This window comes from Oncorhynchus keta, chromosome 28 (genome assembly GCF_023373465.1).
Source record: "Oncorhynchus keta strain PuntledgeMale-10-30-2019 chromosome 28, Oket_V2, whole genome shotgun sequence".
Taxonomy (NCBI): Eukaryota; Metazoa; Chordata; class Actinopteri; order Salmoniformes; family Salmonidae; genus Oncorhynchus; species Oncorhynchus keta.
Genome location: NC_068448.1, coordinates 47,676,859 through 47,701,523, shown reverse-complemented (window position 1 = coordinate 47,701,523; position 24,665 = coordinate 47,676,859). Strand labels below are relative to the sequence as shown.

At 39.1% G+C, this 24,665-nt stretch overlaps 15 non-coding genes across 15 annotated transcripts; all 15 read left to right on the top strand.

Moving 5' to 3' along the window:
- The first annotated feature begins 636 nt into the window (after window positions 1-636).
- trnar-ccg (transfer RNA arginine (anticodon CCG)) lies at window positions 637-709 on the top strand. Its single transcript has one exon. It is a non-coding gene; the product is annotated as a tRNA-Arg (tRNA).
- A 1,406-nt stretch (window positions 710-2,115) lies between these two features.
- trnar-ccg (transfer RNA arginine (anticodon CCG)) lies at window positions 2,116-2,188 on the top strand. Its single transcript has one exon. It is a non-coding gene; the product is annotated as a tRNA-Arg (tRNA).
- Window positions 2,189-3,600: 1,412 nt separating this feature from the next.
- Window positions 3,601-3,673, top strand: trnar-ccg (transfer RNA arginine (anticodon CCG)). Its single transcript has one exon. It is a non-coding gene; the product is annotated as a tRNA-Arg (tRNA).
- Window positions 3,674-5,087: 1,414 nt separating this feature from the next.
- On the top strand, window positions 5,088-5,160 carry trnar-ccg (transfer RNA arginine (anticodon CCG)). Its single transcript has one exon. It is a non-coding gene; the product is annotated as a tRNA-Arg (tRNA).
- Window positions 5,161-7,892: 2,732 nt separating this feature from the next.
- trnar-ccg (transfer RNA arginine (anticodon CCG)) lies at window positions 7,893-7,965 on the top strand. The gene has a single exon. It is a non-coding gene; the product is annotated as a tRNA-Arg (tRNA).
- A 1,410-nt stretch (window positions 7,966-9,375) lies between these two features.
- trnar-ccg (transfer RNA arginine (anticodon CCG)) lies at window positions 9,376-9,448 on the top strand. Its single transcript has one exon. It is a non-coding gene; the product is annotated as a tRNA-Arg (tRNA).
- A 1,406-nt stretch (window positions 9,449-10,854) lies between these two features.
- trnar-ccg (transfer RNA arginine (anticodon CCG)) lies at window positions 10,855-10,927 on the top strand. Its single transcript has one exon. It is a non-coding gene; the product is annotated as a tRNA-Arg (tRNA).
- Window positions 10,928-12,338: 1,411 nt separating this feature from the next.
- trnar-ccg (transfer RNA arginine (anticodon CCG)) lies at window positions 12,339-12,411 on the top strand. The gene has a single exon. It is a non-coding gene; the product is annotated as a tRNA-Arg (tRNA).
- A 1,409-nt stretch (window positions 12,412-13,820) lies between these two features.
- Window positions 13,821-13,893, top strand: trnar-ccg (transfer RNA arginine (anticodon CCG)). Its single transcript has one exon. It is a non-coding gene; the product is annotated as a tRNA-Arg (tRNA).
- Window positions 13,894-15,307: 1,414 nt separating this feature from the next.
- Window positions 15,308-15,380, top strand: trnar-ccg (transfer RNA arginine (anticodon CCG)). The gene has a single exon. It is a non-coding gene; the product is annotated as a tRNA-Arg (tRNA).
- Window positions 15,381-16,792: 1,412 nt separating this feature from the next.
- Window positions 16,793-16,865, top strand: trnar-ccg (transfer RNA arginine (anticodon CCG)). The gene has a single exon. It is a non-coding gene; the product is annotated as a tRNA-Arg (tRNA).
- A 1,413-nt stretch (window positions 16,866-18,278) lies between these two features.
- Window positions 18,279-18,351, top strand: trnar-ccg (transfer RNA arginine (anticodon CCG)). The gene has a single exon. It is a non-coding gene; the product is annotated as a tRNA-Arg (tRNA).
- A 1,408-nt stretch (window positions 18,352-19,759) lies between these two features.
- trnar-ccg (transfer RNA arginine (anticodon CCG)) lies at window positions 19,760-19,833 on the top strand. Its single transcript has one exon. It is a non-coding gene; the product is annotated as a tRNA-Arg (tRNA).
- Window positions 19,834-21,236: 1,403 nt separating this feature from the next.
- trnar-ccg (transfer RNA arginine (anticodon CCG)) lies at window positions 21,237-21,310 on the top strand. Its single transcript has one exon. It is a non-coding gene; the product is annotated as a tRNA-Arg (tRNA).
- A 2,041-nt stretch (window positions 21,311-23,351) lies between these two features.
- Window positions 23,352-23,424, top strand: trnar-ccg (transfer RNA arginine (anticodon CCG)). The gene has a single exon. It is a non-coding gene; the product is annotated as a tRNA-Arg (tRNA).
- Window positions 23,425-24,665: the final 1,241 nt, after the last annotated feature.

The following is a 24,665-nucleotide window of genomic DNA, read 5'->3' as shown; positions in this document are numbered from 1 at the left end:
ATACAAAACGAGGCTACGGTATGCTTTAGGACCATGCGGACACCTCCAAGCAGTCGGAAAAAGGCTGTTTGGAGTGTTTATCCAACTGGTGAAAAAATTAAAAATAATAATATTTATGTCCCCCATATTGAAAACCAAAGTTGCACCCCTGCTTTAGACTGTATATAATGTATTTTCAACTCATTTTTCATTTCAAAACTTGAGACATCTGTGGCTTTGTGTTTTGTGAAAAACTGCACATTTTAAAGTGGCCTTTTATTGTCCCCAGCATAGATTGTACATCTCAATTGTCAGTAGGAACCACATTTGTTTAAGCAAGTCAGCCATATCAGCTACAGTATGTTTTTTTTTAAGGCAGTAAACGAGGCTGAATGAACTGTTTTGCTGCTCGACAAGGCTCCGCTGATAGCCAGGTATAGCAGTGGTAAGGATGTTTTGCTGCTGAAAAGAAAGCTCTGCTGTTGGGAAAGCTTTATATAGGGCCTAACTGTTTGTGGGTACCGTTTGTCACCGTTGTAGTGCAATGAATGTTTTCTTTAATGTTGTATTGTCTTGTGTAATGGCTTTGCTGGCATGCGTCAAAACTTTTCAAGTATGTTTACCAAACCGAGATGTAATTGTCTGTTGGGAATAAGAGATCCAGTGGCCTAATGGATAAGGCATCAGCCTCCGGAGCTGGGGATTGTGGGTTCAAGTCCCACCTGGGTCTGTTGAAAGCAGCTGTGCATTAAATAAATGGCCAGACATGACTTGGTTCTTGTTAAGATCCACTTGCATGAAAGGTTTAGCTTTAATCAATATCTGTACTATATTCCCAATTCCCTGATTCAATGAGTGAATTCCAAATAAATGAAGCGTTACTCAATAGTTGGAGTGCTAGAAAAGTGACAAATGGAACCCCTCTTCCAGGTCGTGACTTCACCAAACAATCTACAGCTTTATTAATCATAAATAAAAACATCTTCATAGTATTCAAATGACTCAATAGATCTAGTGAGTCAGGATTTGTTTTTTTTTAAATGTATTGTGACAAACATGATTGTGAAACTACACGTTATAATAAATGTTGATTTGAATGTTGATTCGTATTTGTAGGACAATAACAGTAGAATAGGTTTGTCTACTTGGAGCCTGCTGCTCGTGGCTGTTATCTTTTAGATTAGCTGTTAGTATATTGTTGTTGTTCTTGAGGCTGGCCAGAGAGGCAGCGTAGTCCACTACTTTTTCCACACTCCACTTGGAACAGAAGAACATGGGCAGGCTGGAGTCTTTGCCCTCATTGGGAAGGAAGACGTTGAAATAGTTCCACTCTGTCTGGAAAACAAAATGAATAAGATGTAGACTTGTATATAAAATATAATAAAATGCAAAACCCCCAAAAGACACTGATTCTTTAAATCAGGGGAGTACATGTCCTGTCCCCAACCGCCTCATTCTGAAATTACATTTTTGTCCCCCCGAGTTTTATCATTTGAATGTGATACAAAACGAGGCTACGGTATGCTTTAGGACCATGCAGACACCTCCAAGCAGTCGGAAAAAGGCTGTTTGGAGTGTTTATCCAACTGGTGAAAAAATTCAAAATAATAATAGTTATGTCCCCCATATTGAAAACCAAAGTTGCACCCCTGCTTTAGACTGTATATAATGTATTTTCAACTCATTTTCATTTCAAAACTTGAGACATCTGTGGCTTTGTGTTTTGTGAAAAAACTGCACATTTTAAAGTGGCCTTTTATTGTCCCCAGCATAGATTGTACATCTCAATTGTCAGTAGGAACCACATTTGTTTAAGCAAGTCAGCCATATCAGCTACAGTATGTTTTTTTTAAGGCAGTAAACGAGGCTGAATGAACTGTTTTGCTGCTCGACAAGGCTCCGCTGATAGCCAGGTGTAGCAGTGGTAAGGATGTTTTGCTGCTGAAAAGAAAGCTCTGCTGTTGGGAAAGCTTTATATAGGGCCTAACTGTTTGTGGGTACCGTTTGTCACCGTTGTAGTGCAATGAATGTTTTCTTTAATGTTGTATTGTCTTGTGTAATGGCTTTGCTGGCATGCGTCAAAACTTTTCAAGAATGTTTACCCCACCGAGATGTAATTGTCTGTTGGGAAAAAGAGATCCAGTGGCCTAATGGATAAGGCATCAGCCTCCGGAGCTGGGGATTGTGGGTTCAAGTCCCACCTGGGTCTGTTGAAAGCAGCTGTGCATTAAATAAATGGCCAGACATGACTTGGTTCTTGCTAAGATCCACTTGCATAAAAGGTTTAGCTTTAATCAATATCTGTACTATATTCCCAATTCCCTGATTCAATGAGTGAATTCCAAATAAATGAAGTGTTACTCAATAGTTGGAGTGCTAGAAAAGTGACAATTGGAACCCCTCTTCCAGGTCTTGACTTCACCAAACAATCTACAGCTTTATTAATCATAAATAAAAACATCTTCATAGTATTCAAATGACTCCAATAGATCTAGTGAGTCAGGATTTGTTTTTTTTTGTGAAATGTATTGTGACAAACATGATTGTGAAACTACACATTATAATAAATGTTGATTTGAATGTTGATTCGTATTTGTAGGACAATAACAGTAGAATAGGTTTGTCTACTTGGAGCCTGCTGCTCGTGGCTGTTATCTTTTAGATTAGCTGTTAGTATATTGTTGTTGTTCTTGAGGCTGGCCAGAGAGGCAGCGTAGTCCACTACTTTTTCCACACTCCACTTGGAACAGAAGAACATGGGCAGGCTGGAGTCTTTGCCCTCATTGGGAAGGAAGACGTTGAAATAGTTCCACTCTGTCTGGAAAACAAAATGAATAAGATGTAGACTTGTATATAAAATATAATAAAATGCAAAACCCCCAAAAGACACTGATTCTTTAAATCAGGGGAGTACATGTCCTGTCCCCAACCGCCTCATTCTGAAATTACATTTTTGTCCCCCCGAGTTTTATCATTTGAATGTGATACAAAACGAGGCTACGGTATGCTTTAGGACCATGCGGACACCTCCAAGCAGTCGGAAAAAGGCTGTTTGGAGTGTTTATCCAACTGGTGAAAAAGTTAAAAATAATAATATTTATGTCCCCCCATATTGAAGACCAAAGTTGCACCCCTGCTTTAGACTGTATATAATGTATTTTCAACTCATTTTTCATTTCAAAACTTGAGACATCTGTGGCTTTGTGTTTTGTGAAAAAACTGCACATTTTAAAGTGGCCTTTTATTGTCCCCAGCATAGATTGTACATCTCAATTGTCAGTAGGAACCACATTTGTTTAAGCAAGTCAGCCATATCAGCTACAGTATGTTTTTTTTAAGGCAGTAAACGAGGCTGAATGAACTGTTTTGCTGCTCGACAAGGCTCCGCTGATAGCCAGGTGTAGCAGTGGTAAGGATGTTTTGCTGCTGAAAAGAAAGCTCTGCTGTTGGGAAAGCTTTATATAGGGCCTAACTGTTTGTGGGTACCGTTTGTCACCGTTGTAGTGCAATGAATGTTTTCTTTAATGTTGTATTGTCTTGTGTAATGGCTTTGCTGGCATGCGTCAAAACTTTTCAAGTATGTTTACCCCACCGAGATGTAATTGTCTGTTGGGAATAAGAGATCCAGTGGCCTAATGGATAAGGCATCAGCCTCCGGAGCTGGGGATTGTGGGTTCAAGTCCCACCTGGGTCTGTTGAAAGCAGCTGTGCATTAAATAAATGGCCAGACATGACTTGGTTCTTGTTAAGATCCACTTGCATGAAAGGTTTAGCTTTAATCAATATCTGTACTATATTCCCAATTCCCTGATTCAATGAGTGAATTCCAAATAAATGAAGCGTTACTCAATAGTTGGAGTGCTAGAAAAGTGACAAATGGAACCCCTCTTCCAGGTCGTGACTTCACCAAACAATCTACAGCTTTATTAATCATAAATAAAAACATCTTCATAGTATTCAAATGACTCCAATAGATCTAGTGAGTCAGGATTTGTTTTTTTTTTGTGAAATGTATTGTGACAAACATGATTGTGAAACTACACGTTATAATAAATGTTGATTTGAATGTTGATTCGTATTTGTAGGACAATAACAGTAGAATAGGTTTGTCTACTTGGAGCCTGCTGCTCGTGGCTGTTTCTTTTAGATTAGCTGTTAGTATATTGTTGTTGTTCTTGAGGCTGGCCAGAGAGGCAGCGTAGTCCACTACTTTTTCCACACTCCACTTGGAACAGAAGAACATGGGCAGGCTGGAGTCTTTGCCCTCATTGGGAAGGAAGACGTTGAAATAGTTCCACTCTGTCTGGAAAACAAAATGAATAAGATGTAGACTTGTATATAAAATATAATAAAATGCAAAACCCCCAAAAGACACTGATTCTTTAAATCAGGGAGTACATGTCCTGTCCCCAACCGCCTCATTCTGAAATTACATTTTTGTCCCCCCCCGAGTTTTATCATTTGAATGTGATACAAAACGAGGCTACGGTATGCTTTAGGACCATGCGGACACCTCCAAGCAGTCGGAAAAGGCTGTTTGGAGTGTTTATCCAACTGGTGAAAAAAATTCAAAATAATAATAGTTATGTCCCCCCCATATTGAAAACCAAAGTTGCACCCCTGCTTTAGACTGTATATAATGTATTTTCAACTCATTTTTCATTTCAAAACTTGAGACATCTGTGGCTTTGTGTTTTGTGAAAAAACTGCACATTTTAAAGTGGCCTTTTATTGTCCCCAGCATAGATTGTACATCTCAATTGTCAGTAGGAACCACATTTGTTTAAGCAAGTCAGCCATATCAGCTACAGTATGTTTTTTTTAAGGCAGTAAACGAGGCTGAATGAACTGTTTTGCTGCTCGACAAGGCTCCGCTGATAGCCAGGTGTAGCAGTGGTAAGGATGTTTTGCTGCTGAAAAGAAAGCTCTGCTGTTGGGAAAGCTTTATATAGGGCCTAACTGTTTGTGGGTACCGTTTGTCACCGTTGTAGTGCAATGAATGTTTTCTTTAATGTTGTATTGTCTTGTGTAATGGCTTTGCTGGCATGCGTCAAAACTTTTCAAGTATGTTTACCCCACCGAGATGTAATTGTCTGTTGGGAATAAGAGATCCAGTGGCCTAATGGATAAGGCATCAGCCTCCGGAGCTGGGGATTGTGGGTTCAAGTCCCACCTGGGTCTGTTGAAAGCAGCTGTGCATTAAATAAATGGCCAGACATGACTTGGTTCTTGTTAAGATCCACTTGCATGAAAGGTTTAGCTTTAATCAATATCTGTACTATATTCCCAATTCCCTGATTCAATGAGTGAATTCCAAATAAATGAAGCGTTACTCAATAGTTGGAGTGCTAGAAAAGTGACAAATGGAACCCCTCTTCCAGGTCGTGACTTCACCAAACAATCTACAGCTTTATTAATCATAAATAAAAACATCTTCATAGTATTCAAATGACTCCAATAGATCTAGTGAGTCAGGATTTGTTTTTTTTTGTGAAATGTATTGTGACAAACATGATTGTGAAACTACACGTTATAATAAATGTTGATTTGAATGTTGATTTGTATTTGTAGGACAATAACAGTAGAATAGGTTTGTCTACTTGGAGCCTGCTGCTCGTGGCTGTTTTCTTTTAGATTAGCTGTTAGTATATTGTTGTTGTTCTTGAGGCTGGCCAGAGAGGCAGCGTAGTCCACTACTTTTTCCACACTCCACTTGGAACAGAAGAACATGGGCAGGCTGGAGTCTTTGCCCTCATTGGGAAGGAAGACGTTGAAATAGTTCCACTCTGTCTGGAAAACAAAATGAATAAGATGTAGACTTGTATATAAAATATAATAAAATGCAAAACCCCCAAAAAGACACTGATTCTTTAAATCAGGGGAGTACATGTCCTGTCCCCAACCGCCTCATTCTGAAATTACATTTTCGTCCCCCCCATATTGAAAACCAAAGTTGCACCCCTGCTTTAGACGGTATATAATGTATTTTCAACTCATTTTTCATTTCAAAACTTGAGACATCTGTGGCTTTGTGTTTTGTGAAAAAACTGCACATTTTAAAGTATCCTTTTATTGTCCCCAGCATAGATTGTACATCTCAATTGTCAGTAGGAACCACATTTGTTTAAGCAAGTCAGCCATATCAGCTACAGTATGTTTTTTTAAGGCAGTAAACGAGGCTGAATGAACTGTTTTGCTGCGCGACAAGGCTCCGCTGATAGCCAGGTGTAGCAGTGGTAAGGATGTTTTGCTGCTGAAAAGAAAGCTCTGCTGTTGGGAAAGCTTTATATAGGGCCTAACTGTTTGTGGGTACCGTTTGTCACTGTTGTAGTGCAATGAATGTTTTCTTTAATGTTGTATTGTCTTGTGTAATGGCTTTGCTGGCATGCGTCAAAACTTTTCAAGTATGTTTACCCCACCGAGATGTAATTGTCTGTTGGGAATAAGAGATCCAGTGGCCTAATGGATAAGGCATCAGCCTCCGGAACTGGGGATTGTGGGTTCAAGTCCCACCTGGGTCTCTTGAAAGCAGCTGTGCATTAAATAAATGGCCAGACATGACTTGGTTCTTGCTAAGATCCACTTGCATGAAAGGTTTAGCTTTAATCAATATCTGTACTATATTCCCAATTCCCTGATTCAATGAGTGAATTCCAAATAAATGAAGCGTTACTCAATAGTTGGAGTGCTAGAAAAGTGACAATTGGAACCCCTCTTCCAGGTCGTGACTTCACCAAACAATCTACAGCTTTATTAATCATAAATAAAAACATCTTCATAGTATTCAAATGACTCCAATACATCTAGTGTGTCAGGATTTGTTTTTTTGTGAAATGTATTGTGACAAACATGATTGTGAAACTACACGTTATAATACAAGTTGATTTGAATGTTGATTCGTATTTGTATGACGATAACAGTAGAATAGGTTTGTCTACTTGGAGCCTGCTGCTCGTGGCTGTTTTCTTTTAGATTAGCTGTTAGTATATTGTTGTTGTTCTTGAGGCTGGCCAGAGAGGCAGCGTAGTCCACTACTTTTTCCACACTCCACTTGGAACAGAAGAACATGGGCAGGCTGGAGTCTTTGCCCTCATTGGGAAGGAAGACGTTGAAATAGTTCCACTCTGTCTGGAAAACAAAATGAATAAGATGTAGACTTGTATATAAAATATAATAAAATGCAAAACCCCCAAAAAGACACTGATTCTTTAAATCAGGGAGTACATGTCCTGTCCCCAACCGCCTCATTCTGAAATTACATTTTTGTCCCCCGAGTTTTATCATTTGAATGTGATACAAAACCTACGGTATGCTTTAGGACCATGCGGACACCTCCAAGCAGTCGGAAAACTGTTTGGAGTGTTTATCCAACTGGTGAAAAAAATAAAAATAATAATAGTTATGTCCCCCCACCAAAGTTGCACCCCTGCTTTAGACTGTATATAATGTATTTTCAACTCATTTTTCATTTCAAAACTTGAGACATCTGTGGCTTTGTGTTTTGTGAAAAAACTGCACATTTTAAAGTATCCTTTTATTGTCCCCAGCATAGATTGTACATCTCAATTGTCAGTAGGAACCACATTTGTTTAAGCAAGTCAGCCATATCAGCTACAGTATGTTTTTTTAAGGCAGTAAACGAGGCTGAATGAACTGTTTTGCTGCGCGACAAGGCTCCGCTGATAGCCAGGTGTAGCAGTGGTAAGGATGTTTTGCTGCTGAAAAGAAAGCTCTGCTGTTGGGAAAGCTTTATATAGGGCCTAACTGTTTGTGGGTACCGTTTGTCACCGTTGTAGTGCAATGAATGTTTTCTTTAATGTTGTATTGTCTTGTGTAATGGCTTTGCTGGCATGCGTCAAAACTTTTCAAGTATGTTTACCCCACCGAGATGTAATTGTCTGTTGGGAATAAGAGATCCAGTGGCCTAATGGATAAGGCATCAGCCTCCGGAGCTGGGGATTGTGGGTTCAAGTCCCACCTGGGTCTGTTGAAAGCAGCTGTGCATTAAATAAATGGCCAGACATGACTTGGTTCTTGCTAAGATCCACTTGCATGAAAGGTTTAGCTTTAATCAATATCTGTACTATATTCCCAATTCCCTGATTCAATGAGTGAATTCCAAATAAATGAAGCGTTACTCAATAGTTGGAGTGCTAGAAAAGTGACAAATGGAACCCCTCTTCCAGGTCGTGACTTCACCAAACAATCTACAGCTTTATTAATCATAAATAAAAACATCTTCATAGTATTCAAATGACTCCAATAGATCTAGTGAGTCAGGATTTGTTTTTTTTTGTGAAATGTATTGTGACAAACATGATTGTGAAACTACACGTTATAATAAATGTTGATTTGAATGTTGATTCGTATTTGTAGGACAATAACAGTAGAATAGGTTTGTCTACTTGGAGCCTGCTGCTCGTGGCTGTTATCTTTTAGATTAGCTGTTAGTATATTGTTGTTGTTCTTGAGGCTGGCCAGAGAGGCAGCGTAGTCCACTACTTTTTCCACACTCCACTTGGAACAGAAGAACATGGGCAGGCTGGAGTCTTTGCCCTCATTGGGAAGGAAGACGTTGAAATAGTTCCACTCTGTCTGGAAAACAAAATGAATAAGATGTAGACTTGTATATAAAATATAATAAAATGCAAAACCCCAAAAAGACACTGATTCTTTAAATCAGGGAGTACATGTCCTGTCCCCAACCGCCTCATTCTGAAATTACATTTTGTCCCCCCGAGTTTTATCATTTGAATGTGATACAAAACGAGGCTACGGTATGCTTTAGGACCATGCGGACACCTCAAGCAGTCGGAAAAAAAGGCTGTTTGGAGTGTTTATCCAACTGGTGAAAAAATTAAAAATAATAATAGTTATGTCCCCCCATATTGAAAACCAAAGTTGCACCCCTGCTTTAGACTGTATATAATGTATTTTCAACTCATTTTTCATTTCAAAACTTGAGACATCTGTGGCTTTGTGTTTTGTGAAAAAACTGCACATTTTAAAGTGGCCTTTTATTGTCCCCAGCATAGATTGTACATCTCAATTGTCAGTAGGAACCACATTTGTTTAAGCAAGTCAGCCATATCAGCTACAGTATGTTTTTTTAAGGCAGTAAACGAGGCTGAATGAACTGTTTTGCTGCTCGACAAGGCTCCGCTGATAGCCAGGTGTAGCAGTGGTAAGGATGTTTTGCTGCTGAAAAGAAAGCTCTGCTGTTGGGAAAGCTTTATATAGGGCCTAACTGTTTGTGGGTACCGTTTGTCACCGTTGTAGTGCAATGAATGTTTTCTTTAATGTTGTATTGTCTTGTGTAATGGCTTTGCTGGCATGCGTCAAAACTTTTCAAGAATGTTTACCCCACCGAGATGTAATTGTCTGTTGGGAATAAGAGATCCAGTGGCCTAATGGATAAGGCATCAGCCTCCGGAGCTGGGGATTGTGGGTTCAAGTCCCACCTGGGTCTGTTGAAAGCAGCTGTGCATTAAATAAATGGCCAGACATGACTTGGTTCTTGTTAAGATCCACTTGCATGAAAGGTTTAGCTTTAATCAATATCTGTACTATATTCCCAATTCCCTGATTCAATGAGTGAATTCCAAATAAATGAAGCGTTACTCAATAGTTGGAGTGCTAGAAAAGTGACAAATGGAACCCCTCTTCCAGGTCTTGACTTCACCAAACAATCTACAGCTTTATTAATCATAAATAAAAACATCTTCATAGTATTCAAATGACTCAATAGATCTAGTGAGTCAGGATTTGTTTTTTTGTGAAATGTATTGTGACAAACATGATTGTGAAACTACACATTATAATAAATGTTGATTTGAATGTTGATTCGTATTTGTAGGACAATAACAGTAGAATAGGTTTGTCTACTTGGAGCCTGCTGCTCGTGGCTGTTATCTTTTAGATTAGCTGTTAGTATATTGTTGTTGTTCTTGAGGCTGGCCAGAGAGGCAGCGTAGTCCACTACTTTTTCCACACTCCACTTGGAACAGAAGAACATGGGCAGGCTGGAGTCTTTGCCCTCATTGGGAAGGAAGACGTTGAAATAGTTCCACTCTGTCTGGAAAACAAAATGAATAAGATGTAGACTTGTATATAAAATATAATAAAATGCAAAACCCCCAAAAGACACGGATTCTTTAAATCAGGGGAGTACATGTCCTGTCCCCAACCGCCTCATTCTGAAATTACATTTTTGTCCCCCGAGTTTTATCATTTGAATGTGATACAAAACGAGGCTACGGTATGCTTTAGGACCATGCGGACACCTCCAAGCAGTCGGAAAAGGCTGTTTGGAGTGTTTATCCAACTGGTGAAAAAATTAAAAATAATAATATTTATGTCCCCCCCCATATTGAAAACCAAAGTTGCACCCCTGCTTTAGACTGTATATAATGTATTTTCAACTCATTTTCATTTCAAAACTTGAGACATCTGTGGCTTTGTGTTTTGTGAAAAAACTGCACATTTTAAAGTGGCCTTTTATTGTCCCAGCATAGATTGTACATCTCAATTGTCAGTAGGAACCACATTTGTTTAAGCAAGTCAGCCATATCAGCTACAGTATGTTTTTTTAAGGCAGTAAACGAGGCTGAATGAACTGTTTTGCTGCTCGACAAGGCTCCGCTGATAGCCAGGTGTAGCAGTGGTAAGGATGTTTTGCTGCTGAAAAGAAAGCTCTGCTGTTGGGAAAGCTTTATATAGGGCCTAACTGTTTGTGGGTACCGTTTGTCACCGTTGTAGTGCAATGAATGTTTTCTTTAATGTTGTATTGTCTTGTGTAATGGCTTTGCTGGCATGCGTCAAAACTTTTCAAGTATGTTTACCCCACCGAGATGTAATTGTCTGTTGGGAATAAGAGATCCAGTGGCCTAATGGATAAGGCATCAGCCTCCGGAGCTGGGGATTGTGGGTTCAAGTCCCACCTGGGTCTGTTGAAAGCAGCTGTGCATTAAATAAATGGCCAGACATGACTTGGTTCTTGTTAAGATCCACTTGCATGAAAGGTTTAGCTTTAATCAATATCTGTACTATATTCCCAATTCCCTGATTCAATGAGTGAATTCCAAATAAATGAAGCTTTACTCAATAGTTGGAGTGCTAGAAAAGTGACAAATGGAACCCTCTTCCAGGTCGTGACTTCACCAAACAATCTACAGCTTTATTAATCATAAATAAAAACATCTTCATAGTATTCAAATGACTCCAATAGATCTAGTGAGTCAGGATTTGTTTTTTTTTGTGAAATGTATTGTGACAAACATGATTGTGAAACTACACATTATAATAAATGTTGATTTGAATGTTGATTCGTATTTGTAGGACAATAACAGTAGAATAGGTTTGTCTACTTGGAGCCTGCTGCTCGTGGCTGTTATCTTTTAGATTAGCTGTTAGTATATTGTTGTTGTTCTTGAGGCTGGCCAGAGAGGCAGCGTAGTCCACTACTTTTTCCACACTCCACTTGGAACAGAAGAACATGGGCAGGCTGGAGTCTTTGCCCTCATTGGGAAGGAAGACGTTGAAATAGTTCCACTCTGTCTGGAAAACAAAATGAATAAGATGTAGACTTGTATATAAAATATAATAAAATGCAAAACCCCAAAAAGACACTGATTCTTTAAATCAGGGAGTACATGTCCTGTCCCCAACCGCCTCATTCTGAAATTACATTTTTGTCCCCCGAGTTTTATCATTTGAATGTGATACAAAACGAGGCTACGGTATGCTTTAGGACCATGCGGACACCTCCAAGCAGTCGGAAAAAGGCTGTTTGGAGTGTTTATCCAACTGGTGAAAAATTAAAAATAATAATAGTTATGTCCCCCCATATTGAAAACCAAAGTTGCACCCCTGCTTTAGACTGTATATAATGTATTTTCAACTCATTTTTCATTTCAAAACTTGAGACATCTGTGGCTTTGTGTTTTGTGAAAAAACTGCACATTTTAAAGTGGCCTTTTATTGTCCCCAGCATAGATTGTACATCTCAATTGTCAGTAGGAACCACATTTGTTTAAGCAAGTCAGCCATATCAGCTACAGTATGTTTTTTTTTTTAAGGCAGTAAACGAGGCTGAATGAACTGTTTTGCTGCTCGACAAGGCTCCGCTGATAGCCAGGTGTAGCAGTGGTAAGGATGTTTTGCTGCTGAAAAGAAAGCTCTGCTGTTGGGAAAGCTTTATATAGGGCCTAACTGTTTGTGGGTACCGTTTGTCACCGTTGTAGTGCAATGAATGTTTTCTTTAATGTTGTATTGTCTTGTGTAATGGCTTTGCTGGCATGCGTCAAAACTTTTCAAGAATGTTTACCCCACCGAGATGTAATTGTCTGTTGGGAATAAGAGATCCAGTGGCCTAATGGATAAGGCATCAGCCTCCGGAGCTGGGGATTGTGGGTTCAAGTCCCACCTGGGTCTGTTGAAAGCAGCTGTGCATTAAATAAATGGCCAGACATGACTTGGTTCTTGTTAAGATCCACTTGCATGAAAGGTTTAGCTTTAATCAATATCTGTACTATATTCCCAATTCCCTGATTCAATGAGTGAATTCCAAATAAATGAAGCGTTACTCAATAGTTGGAGTGCTAGAAAAGTGACAAATGGAACCCCTCTTCCAGGTCGTGACTTCACCAAACAATCTACAGCTTTATTAATCATAAATAAAAACATCTTCATAGTATTCAAATGACTCCAATAGATCTAGTGAGTCAGGATTTGTTTTTTTGTGAAATGTATTGTGACAAACATGATTGTGAAACTACACATTATAATAAATGTTGATTTGAATGTTGATTCGTATTTGTAGGACAATAACAGTAGAATAGGTTTGTCTACTTGGAGCCTGCTGCTCGTGGCTGTTATCTTTTAGATTAGCTGTTAGTATATTGTTGTTGTTCTTGAGGCTGGCCAGAGAGGCAGCGTAGTCCACTACTTTTTCCACACTCCACTTGGAACAGAAGAACATGGGCAGGCTGGAGTCTTTGCCCTCATTGGGAAGGAAGACGTTGAAATAGTTCCACTCTGTCTGGAAAACAAAATGAATAAGATGTAGACTTGTATATAAAATATAATAAAATGCAAAACCCCCAAAAAGACACTGATTCTTTAAATCAGGGAGTACATGTCCTGTCCCCAACCGCCTCATTCTGAAATTACATTTTTGTCCCCCGAGTTTTATCATTTGAATGTGATACAAAACGAGGCTACGGTATGCTTTAGGACCATGCGGACACCTCCAAGCAGTCGGAAAAAGGCTGTTTGGAGTGTTTATCCAACTGGTGAAAAAAATAAAAATAATAATATTTATGTCCCCCCATATTGAAAACCAAAGTTGCACCCCTGCTTTAGACTGTATATAATGTATTTTCAACTCATTTTTCATTTCAAAACTTGAGACATCTGTGGCTTTGTGTTTTGTGAAAAAACTGCACATTTTAAAGTGGCCTTTTATTGTCCCCAGCATAGATTGTACATCTCAATTGTCAGTAGGAACCACATTTGTTTAAGCAAGTCAGCCATATCAGCTACAGTATGATTTTTTTAAGGCAGTAAACGAGGCTGAATGAACTGTTTTGCTGCTCGACAAGGCTCCGCTGATAGCCAGGTGTAGCAGTGGTAAGGATGTTTTGCTGCTGAAAAGAAAGCTCTGCTGTTGGGAAAGCTTTATATAGGGCCTAACTGTTTGTGGGTACCGTTTGTCACCGTTGTAGTGCAATGAATGTTTTCTTTAATGTTGTATTGTCTTGTGTAATGGCTTTGCTGTCATACGTCAAAACTTTTCAAGAATGTTTACCCCACCGAGATGTAATTGTCTGTTGGGAATAAGAGATCCAGTGGCCTAATGGATAAGGCATCAGCCTCCGGAGCTGGGGATTGTGGGTTCAAGTCCCACCTGGGTCTGTTGAAAGCAGCTGTGCATTAAATAAATGGCCAGACATGACTTGGTTCTTGTTAAGATCCACTTGCATGAAAGGTTTAGCTTTAATCAATATCTGTACTATATTCCCAATTCCCTGATTCAATGAGTGAATTCCAAATAAATGAAGCGTTACTCAATAGTTGGAGTGCTAGAAAAGTGACAAATGGAACCCCTCTTCCAGGTCGTGACTTCACCAAACAATCTACAGCTTTATTAATCATAAATAAAAACATCTTCATAGTATTCAAATGACTCCAATAGATCTAGTGAGTCAGGATTTGTTTTTTTTTTTGTGAAATGTATTGTGACAAACATGATTGTGAAACTACACGTTATAATAAATGTTGATTTGAATGTTGATTCGTATTTGTAGGACAATAACAGTAGAATAGGTTTGTCTACTTGGAGCCTGCTGCTCGTGGCTGTTATCTTTTAGATTAGCTGTTAGTATATTGTTGTTGTTCTTGAGGCTGGCCAGAGAGGCAGCGTAGTCCACTACTTTTTCCACACTCCACTTGGAACAGAAGAACATGGGCAGGCTGGAGTCTTTGCCCTCATTGGGAAGGAAGACGTTGAAATAGTTCCACTCTGTCTGGAAAACAAAATGAATAAGATGTAGACTTGTATATAAAATATAATAAAATGCAAAACCCCCAAAAGACACTGATTCTTTAAATCAGGGGAGTACATGTCCTGTCCCCAACCGCCTCATTCTGAAATTACATTTTTGTCCCCCGAGTTTTATCATTTGAATGTGATACAAAACGAGGCTACGGTATGCTTTAGGACCATGCGGACACCTCCAAGCAGTCGGATAGGCTGTTTGGAGTGTTTATCCAACTGGTGAAAAAATTAAAAATAATTATAGTTATGTCCCCCCCATATTGAAAACCAAAGTTGCACCCCTGCCTTAGACTGTATATAATGTATTTTCAACTCATTTTTCATTTCAAAACTTGAGACATCTGTGGCTTTGTGTTTTGTGAAAAAACTGCACATTTTAAAGTGGCCTTTTATTGTCCCCAGCATAGATTGTACATCTCAATTGTCAGTAGGAACCACATTTGTTTAAGCAAGTCAGCCATATCAGCTACAGTATGTTTTTTTTTTAAGGCAGTAAACGAGGCTGAATGAACTGTTTTGCTGCTCGACAAGGCTCCGCTGATAGCCAGGTGTAGCAGTGGTAAGGATGTTTTGCAGCTGAAAAGAAAGCTCTGCTGTTGGGAAAGCTTTATATAGGGCCTAACTGTTTGTGGGTACCGTTTGTCACCGTTGTAGTGCAATGAATGTTTTCTTTAATGTTGTATTGTCCTGTGTAATGGCTTTGCTGGCATGCGTCAAAACTTTTCAAGTATGTTTACCCCACCGAGATGTAATTGTCTGTTGGGAATACGAGATCCAGTGGCCTAATGGATAAGGCACCAGCCTCCGGAGCTGGGGATTGTGGGTTCAAGTCCCACCTGGGTCTGTTGAAAGCAGCTGTGCATTAAATAAATGTCCAGACATGACTTGGTTCTTGCTAAGATCCACTTGCATGAAAGGTTTAGCTTTAATCAATATCTGTACTATATTCCCAATTCCCTGATTCAATTAGTGAATTCCAAATAAATGAAGCGTTACTCAATAGTTGGAGTGCTAGAAAAGTGACAAATGGAACCCCTCTTCCAGGTCGTGACTTCACCAAACAATCTACAGCTTTATTAATCATAAATAAAAACATCTTCATAGTATTCAAATGACTCCAATAGATCTAGTGAGTCAGGATTTGTTTTTTTTTTGTGAAATGTATTGTGACAAACATGATTGTGAAACTACACGTTATAATAAATGTTGATTTGAATGTTGATTCGTATTTGTAGGACAATAACAGTAGAATAGGTTTGTCTACTTGGAGCCTGCTGCTCGTGGCTGTTATCTTTTAGATTAGCTGTTAGTATATTGTTGTTGTTCTTGAGGCTGGCCAGAGAGGCAGCGTAGTCCACTACTTTTTCCACACTCCACTTGGAACAGAAGAACATGGGCAGGCTGGAGTCTTTGCCCTCATTGGGAAGGAAGACGTTGAAATAGTTCCACTCTGTCTGGAAAACAAAATGAATAAGATGTAGACTTGTATATAAAATATAATAAAATGCAAAACCCCCAAAAAGACACTGATTCTTTAAATCAGGGGAGTACATGTCCTGTCCCCAACCGCCTCATTCTGAAATTACATTTTTGTCCCCCCGAGTTTTATCATTTGAATGTGATACAAAACGAGGCTACGGTATGCTTTAGGACCATGCGGACACCTCCAAGCAGTCGGAAAAAGGCTGTTTGGAGTGTTTATCCAACTGGTGAAAAAATTAAAAATAATAATAGTTATGTCCCCCATATTGAAAACCAAAGTTGCACCCCTGCTTTAGACTGTATATAATGTATTTTCAACTCATTTTTCATTTCAAAACTTGAGACATCTGTGGCTTTGTGTTTTGTGAAAAAACTGCACATTTTAAAGTGGCCTTTTATTGTCCCCAGCATAGATTGTACATCTCAATTGTCAGTAGGAACCACATTTGTTTAAGCAAGTCAGCCATATCAGCTACAGTATGTTTTTTTAAGGCAGTAAACGAGGCTGAATGAACTGTTTTGCTGCTCGACAAGGCTCCGCTGATAGCCAGGTGTAGCAGTGGTAAGGATGTTTTGCTGCTGAAAAGAAAGCTCTGCTGTTGGGAAAGCTTTATATAGGGCCTAACTGTTTGTGGGTACCGTTTGTCACCGTTGTAGTGCAATGAATGTTTTCTTTAATGTTGTATTGTCTTGTGTAATGGCTTTGCTGGCATGCGTCAAAACTTTTCAAGTATGTTTACCCCACCGAGATGTAATTGTCTGTTGGGAATAAGAGATCCAGTGGCCTAATGGATAAGGCATCAGCCTCCGGAGCTGGGGATTGTGGGTTCAAGTCCCACCTGGGTCTGTTGAAAGCAGCTGTGCATTAAATAAATGGCCAGACATGACTTGGTTCTTGCTAAGATCCACTTGCATGAAAGGTTTAGCTTTAATCAATATCTGTACTATATTCCCAATTCCCTAATTCAATTAGTGAATTCCAAATAAATGAAGCGTTACTCAATAGTTGGAGTGCTAGAAAAGTGACAAATGGAACCCCTCTTCCAGGTCGTGACTTCACCAAACAATCTACAGCTTTATTAATCATAAATAAAAACATCTTCATAGTATTCAAATGACTCCAATAGATCTAGTGTGTCAGGATTTGTTTTTTTTTAATGAAATGTATTGTGACAAACATGATTGTGAAACTACACGTTATAATAAATGTTGATTTGAATGTTGATTCGTATTTGTAGGACAATAACAGTAGAATAGGTTTGTCTACTTGGAGCCTGCTGCTCGTGGCTGTTATCTTTTAGATTAGCTGTTAGTATATTGTTGTTGTTCTTGAGGCTGGCCAGTGAGGCAGCGTAGTCCACTACTTTTTCCACACTCCACTTGGAACAGAAGAACATGGGCAGGCTGGAGTCTTTGCCCTCTTTGCGAAGGAAGACGTTGAAATAGTTCCACTCTGTCTGGAAAACAAAATGAATAAGATGTAGACTTGTATATAAAATATAATAAAATGCAAAACCCCAAAAAGACACTGATTCTTTAAATCAGGGGAGTACATGTCCTGTCCCCAACCGCCTCATTCTGAAATTACATTTTTGTCCCCCGAGTTTTATCATTTGAATGTGATACAAAACGAGGCTACGGTATGCTTTAGGACCATGCGGACACCTCCAAGCAGTCGGATAGGCTGTTTGGAGTGTTTATCCAACTGGTGAAAAAATTAAAAATAATAATAGTTATGTCCCCCCCATATTGAAGACCAAAGTTGCACCCCTGCTTTAGACTATATATAATGTATTTTCAACTCATTTTTCATTTCAAAACTTGAGACATCTGTGGCTTTGTGTTTTGTGAAAAAACTGCACATTTTAAAGTGGCCTTTTATTGTCCCCAGCATAGATTGTACATCTCAATTGTCAGTAGGAACCACATTTGTTTAAGCAAGTCAGCCATACCAGCTACAGTATGTTTTTTTTTAAGGCAGTAAACGAGGCTGAATGAACTGTTTTGCTGCTCGACAAGGCTCCGCTGATAGCCAGGTGTAGCAGTGGTAAGGATGTTTTGCTGCTGAAAAGAAAGCTCTGCTGTTGGGAAAGCTTTATATAGGGCCTAACTGTTTGTGGGTACCGTTTGTCACCGTTGTAGTGCAATGAATGTTTTCTTTAATGTTGTATTGTCTTTGTGTAATGGCTTTGCTGGCATGCGTCAAAACTTTTCAAGTATGTTTACCCCACCGAGATGTAATTGTCTGTTGGGAATAAGAGATCCAGTGGCCTAATGGATAAGGCATCAGCCTCCGGAGCTGGGGATTGTGGGTTCAAGTCCCACCTGGGTCTGTTGAAAGCAGCTGTGCATTAAATAAATGGCCAGACATGACTTGGTTCTTGCTAAGATCCACTTGCATGAAAGGTTTAGCTTTAATCAATATCTGTACTATATTCCCAATTCCCTGATTCAATTAGTGAATTCCAAATAAATGAAGCGTTACTCAATAGTTGGAGTGCTAGAAAAGTGACAATTGGAACCCCTCTTCCAGGTCGTGACTTCACCAAACAATCTACAGCTTTATTAATCATAAATAAAAACATCTTCATAGTATTCAAATGACTCCAATAGATCTAGTGAGTCAGGATTTGTTTTTTTTTAATGAAATGTATTGTGACAAACATGATTGTGAAACTACACGTTATAATAAATGTTGATTTGAATGTTGATTCGTATTTGTATGACGATAACAGTAGAATAGGTTTGTCTACTTGGAGCCTGCTGCTCGTGGCTGTTTTCTTTTAGATTAGCTGTTAGTATATTGTTGTTGTTCTTGAGGCTGGCCAGTGAGGCAGCGTAGTCCACTACTTTTTCCACACTCCACTTGGAACAGAAGAACATGGGCAGGCTGGAGTCTTTGCCCTCTTTGCGAAGGAAGACGTTGAAATAGTTCCACTCTGTCTGGAAAACAAAATGAATAAGATGTAGACTTGTATATAAAATATAATAAAATGCAAAACCCCAAAAAGACACTGATTCTTTAAATCAGGGGAGTACATGTCCTGTCCCCAACCGCCTCATTCTGAAATTACATTTTTGTCCCCCGAGTTTTATCATTTGAATGTGATACAAAACGAGGCTACGGTATGCTTTAGGACCATGCGGACACCTCCAAGCAGTCGGATAGGCTGTTTGGAGTGTTTATCCAACTGGTGAAAAAATTAAAAATAATAATAGTTATGTCCCCCCATATTGAAAACCAAAGTTGCACCCCTGCTTTAGACTGTATATAATGTATTTTCAACTCATTTTTCATTTCAAAACTTGAGACATCTGTGGCTTTGTGTTTTGTGAAAAAACAGCACATTTTAAAGTGGCCTTTTATTGTCCCCAGCATAGATTGTACATCTCAATTGTCAGTAGGAACCACATTTGTTTAAGCAAGTCAGCCATATCAGCTACAGTATGTTTTTTTAAGGCAGTAAACAAGGCTGAATGAACTGTTTTGCTGCTCGACAAGGCTCCGCTGATAGCCAGGTGTAGCAGTGGTAAGGATGTTTTGCTGCTGAAAAGAAAGCTCTGCTGTTGGGAAAGCTTTATATAGGGCCTAACTGTTTGTGGGTACCGTTTGTCACCGTTGTAGTGCAATGAATGTTTTCTTTAATGTTGTATTGTCTTGTGTAATGGCTTTGCTGGCATGCGTCAAAACTTTTCAAGTATGTTTACCCCACCGAGATGTAATTGTCTTTTGGTAATAAGAGATCCAGTGGCCTAATGGATAAGGCATCAGCCTCCGGAGCTGGGGATTGTGGGTTCAAGTCCCACCTGGTCTGTTGAAAGCAGCTGTGCATTAAATAAATGGCCAGACATGACTTGGTTCTTGCTAAGATCCACTTGCATGAAAGGTTTAGCTTTAATCAATATCTGTACTATATTCCCAATTCCCTGATTCAATTAGTGAATTCCAAATAAATGAAGCGTTACTCAATAGTTGGAGTGCTAGAAAAGTGACAATTGGAACCCCTCTTCCAGGTCGTGACTTCACCAAACAATCTACAGCTTTATTAATCATAAATAAAAACATCTTCATAGTATTCAAATGACTCCAATAGATCTAGTGAGTCAGGATTTGTTTTTTTTAATGAAATGTATTGTGACAAACATGATTGTGAAACTACACGTTATAATAAATGTTGATTTGAATGTTGATTCGTATTTGTATGACGATAACAGTAGAATAGGTTTGTCTACTTGGAGCCTGCTGCTCGTGGCTGTTTTCTTTTAGATTAGCTGTTAGTATATTGTTGTTGTTCTTGAGGCTGGCCAGTGAGGCAGCGTAGTCCACTACTTTTTCCACACTCCACTTGGAACAGAAGAACATGGGCAGGCTGGAGTCTTTGCCCTCTTTGCGAAGGAAGACGTTGAAATAGTTCCACTCTGTCTGGAAAACAAAATGAATAAGATGTAGACTTGTATATAAAATATAATAAAATGCAAAACCCCCAAAAGACACTGATTCTTTAAATCAGGGAGTACATGTCCTGTCCCCAACCGCCTCATTCTGAAATTACATTTTTGTCCCCCGAGTTTTATCATTTGAATGTGATACAAAACGAGGCTACGGTATGCTTTAGGACCATGCGGACACCTCCAAGCAGTCGGATAGGCTGTTTGGAGTGTTTATCCAACTGGTGAAAAAATTAAAAATAATAATAGTTATGTCCCCCATATTGAAAACCAAAGTTGCACCCCTGCTTTAGACTGTATATAATGTATTTTCAACTCATTTTTCATTTCAAAACTTGAGACATCTGTGGCTTTGTGTTTTGTGAAAAAACAGCACATTTTAAAGTGGCCTTTTATTGTCCCCAGCATAGATTGTACATCTCAATTGTCAGTAGGAACCACATTTGTTTAAGCAAGTCAGCCATATCAGCTACAGTATGTTTTTTTAAGGCAGTAAACAAGGCTGAATGAACTGTTTTGCTGCTCGACAAGGCTCCGCTGATAGCCAGGTGTAGCAGTGGTAAGGATGTTTTGCTGCTGAAAAGAAAGCTCTGCTGTTGGGAAAGCTTTATATAGGGCCTAACTGTTTGTGGGTACCGTTTGTCACCGTTGTAGTGCAATGAATGTTTTCTTTAATGTTGTATTGTCTTGTGTAATGGCTTTGCTGGCATGCGTCAAAACTTTTCAAGTATGTTTACCCCACCGAGATGTAATTGTCTGTTGGAATAAGAGATCCAGTGGCCTAATGGATAAGGCATCAGCCTCCGGAGCTGGGGATTGTGGGTTCAAGTCCCACCTGGTCTGTTGAAAGCAGCTGTGCATTAAATAAATGGCCAGACATGACTTGGTTCTTGCTAAGATCCACTTGCATGAAAGGTTTAGCTTTAATCAATATCTGTACTATATTCCCAATTCCCTGATTCAATTAGTGAATTCCAAATAAATGAAGCGTTACTCAATAGTTGGAGTGCTAGAAAAGTGACAATTGGAACCCCTCTTCCAGGTCGTGACTTCACCAAACAATCTACAGCTTTATTAATCATAAATAAAAACATCTTCATAGTATTCAAATGACTCCAATAGATCTAGTGAGTCAGGATTTGTTTTTTTAATGAAATGTATTGTGACAAACATGATTGTGAAACTACACGTTATAATAAATGTTGATTTGAATGTTGATTCGTATTTGTATGACGATAACAGTAGAATTTTGTCTACTTGGAGCCTGCTGCTCGTGGCTGTTTTCTTTTAGATTAGCTGTTAGTATATTGTTGTTGTTCTTGAGGCTGGCCAGTGAGGCAGCGTAGTCCACTACTTTTCCACACTCCACTTGGAACAGAAGAACATGGGCAGGCTGGAGTCTTTGCCCTCTTTGGGAAGGAAGACGTTGAAATAGTTCCACTCTGTCTGGAAAACAAAATGAATAAGATGTAGACTTGTATATAAAATATAATAAAATGCAAAACCCCAAAAAGAAACTGATTCTTTAAATCAGGGGAGTACATGTCCTGTCCCCAACCGCCTCATTCTGAAATTACATTTTTGTCCCCAAATTTTATCATTTGAATGTGATACAAAACGAGGCTACGGTATCTTTAGGACCATGCGGACACCTCCAAGCAGTCGGATAGGCTGTTTGGAGTGTTTATCCAACTGGTGAAAAAATTAAAAATAATAATAGTTATGTCCCCCATATTGAAAACCAAAGTTGCACCCCTGCTTTAGACTGTATATAATGTATTTTCAACTCATTTTCATTTCAAAACTTGAGACATCTGTGGCTTTGTGTTTTGTGAAAAACTGCACATTTTAAAGTGGCCTTTTATTGTCCCCAGCATAGATTGTACATCTCAATTGTCAGTAGGAACCACATTTGTTTAAGCAAGTCAGCCATATCAGCTACAGTATGTTTTTTTTGAGGCAGTAAACAAGGCTGAATGAACTGTTTTGCTGCTCCACTTGGAACAGCTGATAGCCAGGTGTAGCAGTGGTAAGGATGTTTTGCTGCTGAAAAGAAAGCTCTGCTGTTGGGAAAGCTTTATATAGGGCCTAACTGTTTGTGGGTACCGTTTGTCACCGTTGTAGTGCAATGAATGTTTTCTTTAATGTTGTATTGTTTGTGTAATGGCTTTGCTGGCATGCGTCAAAACTTTTCAAGTATGTTTACCCCACCGAGATGTAATTGTCTGTTGGATAATAAGAGATCCAGTGGCCTAATGGATAAGGCATCAGCCTCCAAGCTGGGGATTGTGGGTTCAAGTCCCACCTGGGTCTGTTGAAAGCAGCTGTGCATTAAATAAATGGCCAGACATGACTTGAAAACTTGCTAAGATCCACTTGCATGAAAGGTTTAGCTTTAATCAATATCTGTACTATATTCCCAATTCCCTGATTCAATTAGTGAATACCAAATAAATGAGACATCTGTGGCTTTGTGTTTTGTGAAAAAACGGCACATTTTAAAGTGGCCTTTTATTGTCCCCAGCATAGATTGTACATCTCAATTGTCAGTAGGAACCACATTTGTTTAAGCAAGTCAGCCATATCAGCTACAGTATGTTTTTTTAAGGCAGTAAACGAGGCTGAATGAACTGTTTTGCTGCTCGACAAGGCTCCGCTGATAGCCAGGTGTAGCAGTGGTAAGGATGTTTTGCTGCTGAAAAGAAAGCTCTGCTGTTGGGAAAGCTTTATATAGGACCTAACTGTTTGTGGGTACCGTTTGTCACCGTTGTAGTGCAATTAATGTTTTCTTTAATGTTGTATTGTCTTGTGTAATGGCTTTGCTGGCATGCGTCAAAACTTTTCAAGTATGTTTACCCCACCGAGATGTCTGTTAGGAATAAGAGATCCAGTGGCCTAATGGATAAGGCATCAGCCTCCGGAGCTGGGGATTGTGGGTTCAAGTCCCACCTGGGTCTGTTGAAAGCAGCTGTGCATTAAATAAATGGCCAGACATGATTTGGTTCTTGCTAAGATCCACTTGCATGAAAGGTTTCGCTTTAATCAATATCTGTACTATATTCCCAATTACCTAATTCAATTAGTGAATACCAAATAAATGAAGCGTTACTCAATAGTTGGAGTGCTAGAAAAGTGACAATTGGAACCCCTCTTCCAGGTCAGGACTTCACAAAACAATCTACACTTTATTAATCATAAATAAAAACATCTTCATAGTATTCAAATGACTCAATAGATCTAGTGTGTCAGGATTTGTTTTTTTTTAATGAAATGTATTGTGACAAACATGATTGTGAAACTACACGTTATAATAAAAGTTGATTTGAATGTTGATTCGTATTTGTATGACGATAACAGGAATAGGTTTGTCTACTTGGAGCCTGCTGCTCGTGGCTGTTTTCTTTTAGATTAGCTGTTAGTATATTGTTGTTGTTCTTGAGGCTGGCCAGTGAGGCAGCGTAGTCCACTACTTTTTCCACACTCCACTTGGAACAGAAGAACATGGGCAGGCTGGAGTCTTTGCCCTCTTTGCGAAGGAAGACGTTGAAATAGTTCCACTCTGTCTGGAAAACAAAATGAATAAGATGTAGACTTGTATATAAAATATAATAAAATGCAAAACCCCCAAAAAGACACTGATTCTTTAAATCAGGGAGTACATGTCCTGTCCCCAACCGCCTCATTCTGAAATTACATTTTTGTCCCCCGAGTTTTATCATTTGAATGTGATACAAAACGAGGCTACGGTATGCTTTAGGACCATGCGGACACCTCCAAGCAGTCGGATAGGCTGTTTGGAGTGTTTATCCAACTGGTGAAAAATTAAAAATAATAATAGTTATGTCCCCCCCATATTGAAAACCAAAGTTGCACCCCTGCTTTAGACTGTATATAATGTATTTTCAACTCATTTTTCATTTCAAAACTTGAGACATCTGTGGCTTTGTGTTTTGTGAAAAAACGGCACATTTTAAAGTGGCCTTTTATTGTCCCCAGCATAGATTGTACATCTCAATTGTCAGTAGGAACCACATTTGTTTAAGCAAGTCAGCCATATCAGCTACAGTATGTTTTTTTTAAGGCAGTAAACGAGGCTGAATGAACTGTTTTGCTGCTCGACAAGGCTCCGCTGATAGCCAGGTGTAGCAGTGGTAAGGATGTTTTGCTGCTGAAAAGAAAGCTCTGCTGTTGGGAAAGC